The sequence below is a fragment of the Ricinus communis genome, chromosome 2 (assembly GCF_019578655.1).
Source record: "Ricinus communis isolate WT05 ecotype wild-type chromosome 2, ASM1957865v1, whole genome shotgun sequence".
Classification (NCBI taxonomy): Eukaryota; Viridiplantae; Streptophyta; class Magnoliopsida; order Malpighiales; family Euphorbiaceae; genus Ricinus; species Ricinus communis.
In genome coordinates, this window is record NC_063257.1 from 12383342 (window position 1) to 12394106 (window position 10765).

Below are 10765 nucleotides of genomic sequence, written 5' to 3' on the forward strand. Positions count from 1 at the left end.
GGGCATGCCTATTAAGTCTTAGCACAACATATATATATATATATATATATAAATAAAGAAAACCAAATTTTCTTTCCCGGTAACATTTTATAAAACCATATTATATAAAATTTCAATAAAAAATATATATAGCTTTGATGTCGTTATATAATAATTTATTATAATGTTAAATACCAATCAAATAAAATGATCTAACTAAGTGCTTATTAAAATAAAATATAGCTAAATACAATGATTTTCTTATAATATGATTTATTTATTATTAAAATGAGATACTTTATACTAAAAATTTAAATCGTAAGATTATTAATAATTGTGCATTTGCACAAATAAATAAATTGATATTACTAAATACTTATTAAAATAATATAGTAGCTAAATATAATAAAATATTAACAATTACATAATAACACTAATTTACTATATATCTATTATGAATTCTCTAATTATCTTTTATAACTACTAAATTTTAGAGTTATATAAGTAAAATAATAATATTAAGTGCTATTAAAATAAAATAGTAACTAAATAAGATTATTTTTTAAAATGTGATATTTTTTAATTAAAATAAGATATTTCAGATTAAAAATTTATATCATGAATTTTCAATAATTGTACATTAGTGCAAACATATTGCTAGTATATATATATAACCATATCACTTACTAGATTTAATGTAATAATTTACAATTATTATTAATGATGTGGAACTAAAGAATGACTAGTCATTTTCCAATGTCATATTTTAATGTCATATTATTTAAATGTGCCGAAAAAATTCACTAGTATTATTAAATTAAAATTTACTAACCGTTTTAGCTAAAATAAAAATTTTGCTATCTTTTTAATTACAAAGTATAAAATGTAGTAATTATTTATGTAATTGATTCTCATATTTGCAAAAAAGAAAATTCATTGAAATTTTTAAAACTAAAACTCAGTAACTATTTAGTTATAAATTAAAAAATTAACCTGTAAGAATGATAAAAAATTTTTATAATGTAGATCTAATTATATTTCTTATTCTAATAATAAACTATAAATTTAATTAGAATGATACAACTTGATTTCAATTTATTTAAATTAAAATTCTAATTTATTAGACTAAATAGTTATATTAATTAAGATATTAATAAAAATAAGAGATGAACTAATAGGAAAGAGATATGAGCTATCTATAAAGAGATAGTTATAAAAATAATTCTAATTATCAGAAATAATAAAAGATAAGATAAACTATATATATATATCAGTAACAACTTATTAATCATAGAAATATTCATTAGGATGTTAGTCAAATTATATATTTTATAGGTAGAATTCAAATCTTAATATATATATATTAAAGCTCAAAATAAAGAGAATGATTTAACTATAACTTGCCATAATTACTGAAAAATAACATTTGTCACTTTTTTTATAAATACTAATTTATAAAAGGTTTTTTTTTTTTTATCTTTGAATCTATAATTGTGATAATAATAACTTCTTTTAAATTCTAATTCTTATATTTACTGTTTTTGTTATTATTTTTATTTATTTTATTTTCATATGGTATTTTTTTCTATATATGTTATTAGATTTGATATATTTTTTATTTTTTATTTTTCTTTATTTACTTATATACTCTCTTTTCTTTTCTGTACTTTAGTTATTCTTCTCATTTCTACTTTTACTCATTTTAATCTATTTTTCTTTTTTCTTTTTTCTTTTTCAATGGTTTGTCTTTTCTTTTTCTTTTTTTTTTATTGTAGAAAAAGTCTAACAATGGTATAATTTTGTAATATTTTATGATTTCTACCTACAACAGCCTTATAAAATAAAATAAAAATTTTATTTTAATAAAAAATATTAAAATCATTTACATTTTTCTTAAACTGCATCAACTTCTTTTCTCTCTATGCTTCTACACTTCAATTTTAATTTTTTTATTTTATTTCTAAGTAATAATAAATTTAAAATTTAAGTATGATTTTATTTTACTTCTGATACATTTCATAGATTCTAACATTATTTATATTAATTTTTAACATTCAGATCAAGAATTTATAAGTTAGATAAATAGAATTGGACTGGCAAAAAGAAAATAACCAAATTAAGAATTTTAGTTAACCACATTTTAAAATTCAGATAAAGAATTTACCCACATTTTAATTAATTTTTATTTCTTAAAAATTGGTTGGAACCGACTGAACTGAAACCAGCTGGCTCCATTGCCATAACATCTATTTTTATATATAATAGGATGGTTATTATATTTATATTTGATATACAAATTAACATCAATAAAAAATATTTAATCTAACTCTATTGACTATTTGAGTTATATTATAACTCATAAAAATTTGAATAAAAATTACTACTATAATTATTATATAAAGTATAATAATTTTAGCCATAAAATATAAATATAAAATTAATTTATAAATACAATATGTATAATTTATTAATAAAATATTTATTTAAATTCCGCATAAAGGAATGTATTAAAACTAATTTAATTACACAAAGCATGTGAACTTAAAGCTTCCTTGTGTACTAAGTAAGGGTTAAGGGTTTATAAAAACACTTAAACTTTATTATTCTTTATTTGTTTTTTGAAATTTGGCACCTGATTACTTTAAAAATAAATTAATACAGAATTCTCTTCAGGGAAATTGAATCCCGATTAAAAAGGACTCAAAACTAATCAGTCATTTAGTTCATTGTCTGTGGCAGGTTTGATTTGTAATAACGAAAGAATATATGAGAAAGATGTAAATGGTACTTTCAAGCAAGGATTATTCTGCCTGAAAAACATCAAGAATCGATAAAGCCTGGAGTTCTTGCTTTTCCTAAACTGCCAATTAAAATAACTCCTCTATTGCATGCACTTTAATTTACTATTTCGATAAATTATTTTATTTTATCGTCTCATCCGTAAAATAATAATATTTAATTCTATTTTTACATATATATTTAGTTAAAATTAATAAAACAGTTAAAAATTAATAAAATAATTTATTTTTAAAAATAAGACCGATATAAAAAGATGAATAAAATATTATAATTTCATTATATGAGTTTTTTAATAATATGATAAATCAAATTTAGAAAATAATATCTCTACTACTTAAAGGTTGATTTTTCCTCCTTTCAATAATAATAATAATAGATACTTATTCGGAGAAAATAATAAAATAACAAAATAACAAATTATAGGATAGATTGCTCGGTTAGTCACTTAATTTTGATCTTTGTTTCAAGGTTGATGATATGTATATTCTAGTATATTCTCGTATATTCTAGTATATTCTCCTATTATCTAATTAGGCATTAATTAGGCACTATTCTCCTATTGCCTAATTAGGCACTAATTAGGTACTAATTTAGTTTTCCTATTTTAACTAAAGATTTGTATATAAATAGACACTAGCACCCTCATTGTAAAATACATTTTAGAATATAAATTCAGTCTTATTATTATCTTCGACATGGTATCAGAGCCTCCCTTTTAAGGGTGGTTATATTTTCTGCCTATTCAGCTGCCTGCAGTTTTTGATTCCTGGTTTGTAGCTGTCCGGTTCAATCAAACCAGTTCACTTTGGTTAGTCCGGTTCATCCATTTTCTGGTCAATTTGTTTTCCAACTCGGAACGGTTCCTAAGGTTTTTGACCCTTCTGAATCCTTTTTTGAGGTCTGTCTTGTCAAAATCAAACTTTCTATCTCCGTCGTCTTCATCGGATACACCAACAACCTCGTCAGACTATTCAGTTACATTTCATAGTTACAGATTGTATGGGATCAATTGGCAGTTTGTGATCCTGTTTGGCCCGATATAGCTTCTGCAGCAATTTATGATGCTCTTCGTGATCGTCAACGTGTATGGCATTTTCTTATGACTCTTCGTATTGAGTTTGAGTCTGTTTCTATCTCTCTACTACATCGGAGTCCACTACCAAAACTTGATATAATCATTCGAGAGGTACTTTTTGAAGAAACTCGAATTAATACCATTCGTGCTAAACAATCTATCCTTTCCACAGATACTATTCTTGCTGTCTCATCATCTAAAAAGGGATCTTGCAAATACTGCAAATTATCCGAGCATCATATTTCTGCTTGTCCAAAACTTGATGCCAAACATAAGAATTATGGTCAAGGGACTTCAGTTAAATCTCACACCTCCAGGTCATTTCATACTTTTGTCACTACTGCTGCAACCGAGGGTTCTTTTTCTAAGGATATTTCTCCTCGTTACTCTTTAAAGGAGATACAAGGTCTGCTTCAACAATTTCAGCCTAACTTTGGTATTTCAACTTCTCATTTCTTGTCTATTACTCCAGGTAAATCATCTTCTTGGTTTTTTTATTTTACTTGTTGTAATCATATGACCTCTGACTCTACATTGTTCCATATTATTTCTACTCCCTCACATACACCAGTTGTTCACACGGCTAATAATTCTATTTTATAAATTAAGAATGTCAGAAATATTTCCAATTCTTCTTTATCTCTGGTCAATGCCTTTCATGTTCCAAAATTATCACTTAATCTTATTTCCGTTGGTCAACTATGTGAAGTTGGTGCTGATGTAACTTTTCGAGTTGTGGTTGTATTGTACAGGATACACAGGCGGGGAAGGTTCTTAGGACAGGGCGTAAAGTTGGACAACTGTTTGAGCTTGTTCGCTTCAACTGCTATCTAATGTTGTTGCTGTTGTTACCTCTTCCATTTGGCATTCACATCTTGGTCATATTTCCTCCTCTAGATTAGGATCTTTAATTTCCAATGGATGTTTAGGCTCTATTAAAAATGATCATTTTAATTGTGTCCCATGTCAACTTTCTAAACATCATGCCTTGCCGTTTAATCTTAGTAATTCTGTTTCTTCTGCACCATTTGATCTTATTCATTCTGATATTTGGGGACCTACTCTTACTGCTACTATGGGTGGTTCTAGATATTTTGTTATATTTGTTGATGATTACTCTCGTTATACATGGATTTATCTTATGAAAAATCATTTTGAATTGCCTCAAATTTATATCAAGTTTGCTAATATGATTAAAACTCAGTTTTCTTGTAATATCAAAGTTTTTCGTACAGATAATACTATGGAATACAAAGACACTATCTTTTGTTAATTTTTTGCCAGTTGTGGCATAATTGTACAACGTTCTTGTCCTGGTACCTCTCAACAGAATGGTCATGCAGAAAGAAAACATCGGCATATTTTAGACATTGTTCGATCTTTTTTGTTGTCATATTCTTGTCCTGAATCCTTATAGGGAGAAGCATCTCTTACTGTTTTACACTATTAATCGGATTCCTTCTCTTGTTATCAATAATATCTCTCCTTATGAACGTCTTCATGGCCATTATCCTGATTATCATAATCTTCGTGTTTTTAGTTGTGCTTATTTTGTCCATCTCCAATCTCATGAATACACCAAATTGGAGTCTCGAGCTAAGTTGTGTTATTTTTTAGGGTATGGTATTGAACATAAAGGTTATCGACGTTGGGATCCCATTTCTCAACATCTTCACATATCTCGTCGTGTGACTCTTTGGGAACATAAATCGTTCTCTTTATTATCCGCCTTCAAAGTTCCATTGTCTCCTTCATTTTTATCTGACCCCACTATTCCTTTATTTCATGATGATTCTTCTACAGGTTCAGTTAGCTCCAACAATTCTATGGCACCTCCGCTTGCGCTTAATGACCTTCCCTCTATGGATCCTCAGACTCCTTCTACTATTCAATCTTCCAACGAGTCCACACTTTATCGTTCTAACCGTGTAAGTCAACCAAATGTCATTCTTCGTGATTATCATTGTTATTCTGCTCTTGTTTCTCTATATGAGCCTCGCACTTACAAGGAGGCTAGTACTAACCCTTTATGGCAGCAAGCAATGGCAGAAGAACTCAAGGCACTTACTTCCTCTCATACGTGGGACATGGTTGATTTACCCTCAAACAAGTCTAGGGTTGGTTGTAAATGGGTCTACAAAATAAAGACCAAGGTTGATGGGTCAGTAGAATGATACAAAGCTTGGCTTGTGGCAAAAGGTTTTACTCCGGAATATGGGATAGATTATGAAGAAACGTTTGCCCTTGTAGCTCTTATTACTTCTGTTCGTACTCTTGTAGCCATTGCAGTCATGAAGTGTTGGACTTTATTTCAAATGGATGTCCAAAATGCCTTCTTGAATGGAGATCTTACTGCGGAAGTATACATGCAACCTTCTCCCGGCTATGATCATCCACCAAACAAAGTATGTATTCTTCGCAAGACCTTGTATGGACTGAAACAGGCTCCTCGTGCTTGGTTTACGAAATTTAATTCCACCATTTGTCGATATGGTTTTCAATCTTGTCCTCATGATCATGCCTTATTTCTTCGCACAACTAAGCATGGTACTATACTGTTGCTCCTATATGTTGATGACATGATTATTACTGGTGATGATACACAGGGTATTCAAGATCTCAAGAACTTTCTCAGTCGTCAATTTGAAATGAAAGACCTTAGTTGCTTGAGCTATTTTTTAGATATTGAGGTTACTTCTGATTCTACTGGTTATTATCTATCTCAAGCTAAGTATGCTACAAATCTTATATCTCGTGCTGGACTTACTGATGATAAGATTGCCAACACTCCTATTGAGGCTAATGCTCATTTCTCTGCTTTAGATGGCTTTACTCTTCCCGATTGTACTTTGTACCGCCAACTTGTTGGCAGTCTTATTTATCTTACTGTCACTCGGCCTGATATTTCTTATACTGTCCATGTTGTTAGTCAGTTCATGGCAGCTCCTCGTACCACACATTATGCAACAGTTATTCGTATACTCTACTACATTAAAGGGACTCTATTTCATGGACTTCATTATTCCAGTTCATCCTCTCTTCAATTGCAAGGGTATTCAGATGCTGATTGGGCAGGTGATCCCACTAATTGACGATCTACTACTGGCTATTGTTTCTTCCTTGGCGATTCACTAATTTCTTAGTGTTGTAAGAAGCAAATTGTTATCTCTCGCTCTAGTACTGAAGTAGAGTATCGAGCCCTTGCAGATACGACTTCCGAGCTTCTATGGCTCTGTTGGTTACTTCAGAGTAAACCTATTCATGGGCCGGGCCTAGGCGGGCTCAGGCCGGGCCTGACCGGGCTTGACTTTATTTTGAACAAGCCCGAGCCCGCCCAAGCCCGAGAATTTTTTAATATCTCTCAGCCCAAGCCCGAGCCTGAAATTTTTTAAAAAGCCCAGCCCGGCCCGACCAATGGTTAAACCTGTAAATACGGATCGGGTCTGGGCGGGTTCGGGTCGGGCTTGAGTTTAGTTTTATTTAAATATATTACTAATAACAATAAAATTATAAATAGAAATAATAGGTAGCTAAGTGGTATGTAACACTTAATTATAAGTTGAAGGTCACAGGTTCGAATGCTAGGTATGATATTTTTTTTTTCTAACTAAACTAAACATCGGGCCAGGCCGGGCCGAGCTTGGATTTTTATGGAAATCCCAAGCCCGGACCGAAAAGTTCGGGCTTTTTATGGGTTCGGGCCGGGCTGGGCTTGTACACAAAAATTGTTGTCCAAGCCTGACCCGAAGAGTGCGGGCCTGGGCGGGCCGGGCAGGTACCCAGGCCCATGAACAGGTCTACTTCAGAGTATGGGAATTTCTTCTCCATCTGCTACTCCTTTGCACTGTGATAATCGAAGTGCTATACAGATTGCCCATAATGATGTATTTCATGAACGGACAAAGCACATCAAGATTGATTGCCGCTTTGTTCGTCATCATATTCAAAATTACACAATTGAGCTTGTTCCCATGTCCTCTCAAAATCAGACTACTGACATATTCACTAAGGCGCATTCTGCTCCTCGGTTTTGCAATCTTATTTCCAAACTCAAGCTTTTTTATTCTCATCCATCTTAAGTTTGAGGGGGGATGATGATATGTATATTCTAGTATATTCTCATATATACTAGTATATTTTCCTATTGCTTAATTAGGCACTATTCTCCTATTGCCTAATTAGGCACTAATTTAATTTTCCTATTTTAGTTAAAGATGTGTATATAAATAGACACTAGCACTCTCACTGTAAAATACAATTTAGAATACAAGTTCAATCTTATTATTCTCTTCTACAAAGATAATTTCAGATTTTTCTTTTCTATTCAGATACATAATTTCTATTTTTATTTCAGGTTAAAGTTATCTAAAATGTTTAAAGCTATTTTTATATAGCACATGAATAAAAGTATTTTTAAAACTAACACCAAATATCACATCAGTGTTTATATAAGATATATATCTTAAGAATATATTCCTTATTAAATATCACATTAATGTCTATAAAAGAGACTCGTGTAACATTTGACATGAAATATATAACTAGAAAATTCTAGTTCGAAAATCATATATATTAGCAAAAATAAGTCTAAATTTATAAATAAACTTGGTTTGAAACAAAAATTAAAGTTCTATTACTAAAAGAAAACTAAAATTACAGTATCATTTTGAAACAAAGACCAAAATTACGTGACTAATGATGCGATTACCTATAATTGTTATTTTATTGCTTCCTATGCAATAATCTTCTCTTTCAAAAGCCATTTACAAGATTCTCCTCTCCCCCTTTAACTTTTAGTTACTGTCACTCATGATGTGTTCTACCATGGAAGAAGTCGATTCCAAACAGAGAATGAATGGAGCATTGTACCGTGCTCTAATGGCAGGTGACAGGAAGAAGGTGGCAGAACTGTTTCAAATGCTGCTGCATTTCAGCCTGGAGGATGAAGCTTAAGAGGGAGAAGGAAAACTTCAGAATAGCTGGTGACCTTGCCAAGTTCTTAGTTGAAAGAGATACATCATGGGAGATTTCTTATTCTGCTGCAGATAGGAGCAAGCCTAAGTCGACTAGTAGCAGTCAAGGGCAAATAGAAGACCTTGGAGAAACTCCTTTGGTTTTAGCCACAAATTCAGGCTGCGTGGAGACTATGGAAGAGATACTCAATATATATCCTGAGGCAGTTGAGCATGATGATGATGAAGGGCGAAATATATTGCATGTAGCAATCAAATACCTGCAGTTAAAGATTTCTGAGAGCTTATGACTCAACTGAGAAGTGCCCATGAAGAGACTGGTTAGAAAAATTGACAACAATGGGAACACTATGTTGCATACTGTCGGATTGAAAAACAGGAATTTCGTAGCTGAAAAGGTGGGAGGACCTGCATTGCTATTGCAACAGGAGTTGCAATTGTTTGAGGTGACATTTTTGGACCTTTATGCCTAATCATGCTCTCATCTATCACACTTAATAAATATTATTATCATCGTATTTCATTTTTTTTAAAAAAAATTATCTATTTTATGAGTGTTATTTATATTTATATACTAATATGATATGATAGATGAATGATAAATTTCACTTAATTTAAATAATTAAATATTTATCAATTTTTCAATGTCAAATTATCAAATATTTATATATATAAATGATTGTTGAGAGATAGACTTGAAAGATTCCACCCCAAAGTATTCATTGATATAATTTTTTTTATATATATTAAAATCAAAGTCTCACGATTGCTAAGAAATTTAAAAAAATAATAATAAAATTAAAGGATATATAATTATGGAGTGAACTAAATCAAATTAGCTTAGACTATTTTAATTGGAAATGAGCCCATTTATAAGTCTAATTTTAATTAATAAATCTCATTTCATTTGAACTAATTTCAATTTAATTTGCACCAACAATCTTTTAAATTAAAGGACAATTTAAAAATTCAACAATACATGAAGGGTGCAGAGGGTGAAAGAGATCATAACTCCACCTCATTTCGTGTATCACCAAAACAATGTGAAGCTGGCTGCGGATGAGTTTTACAACACTGTAAATTCTGAGCTTCGAAGCTCAGCAAAGAATGGCTGACGGGCACAGCAGAAGGATGTGCAATTTGTCGCAGTTCTGACAGCCACAGTTGCATTTTGCTTCAGCTTACACTGTACCTGGCGGTAATAAGAGCAGTGGCTTTGTCCTCTCTTTAACCTTTGCCTTGACAGCAGTTGTTACATTTCTCTCAATCCTCTCTTCCCCATTCAGATTTACAGACTTCAAGCACTCACTTCCTAAGAAACTGATGCTGGGGTTCACCTTTTTGTTCCTATCAGTGGCAATGACAATGATGGAGGAACAATCTTCATGATGATACATAGTAAAGAAAGCTGGACTAAAATCACTCTGTACGCACTTTCCTTCATACCAGTTGGCATCTTTGCCTGTCTTTATTTTCCCATTTATTCATTGTTGTCAAAAATTTTACAAGCAATTCCTTTCAGCAGTTGTGATTCAGCCTGGCGCCTCTCAGAAGATCTCCAACATGGTTGTACCATCATCAACAACTTCTAGTTTACGGGTCTCTGAGAGCTTGTTGAGAAGAATTCTATTTCCCCTCACTCCTAGTGAAACCAAAACAACAAATATATATGACCACACTTCTACTCTACTACAACATATACATATCAAACAGTATACCTATACACAGTACAGTATGTATCTCATAACACCCCCCTCAAGTTGGCGCGTGCAAATCTCGGACGCCCAACTTAGCCAACAAAAATTCAAACTGTGACTTTCCCAAGGCTTTCGTGAATATGTCCGCTAACTGAACCTTCGTAGAAACATACGATGGATCAATCAAGCCCTCTAAAATTGCATCTCTAACAAAGTGACAATCGGCTTCTATGTGTTTACTG

General features: G+C 31.3%; 2 pseudogenes; both read left to right on the plus strand.

Annotated features, from left to right (window-relative positions):
* Positions 1-6168: 6168 nt before the first annotated feature.
* Positions 6169-7932, plus strand: LOC112533710 (annotated as a pseudogene).
* Positions 7933-8677: 745 nt separating this feature from the next.
* Positions 8678-10418, plus strand: LOC8263235 (annotated as a pseudogene).
* The last annotated feature ends 347 nt before the right edge of the window (positions 10419-10765 follow it).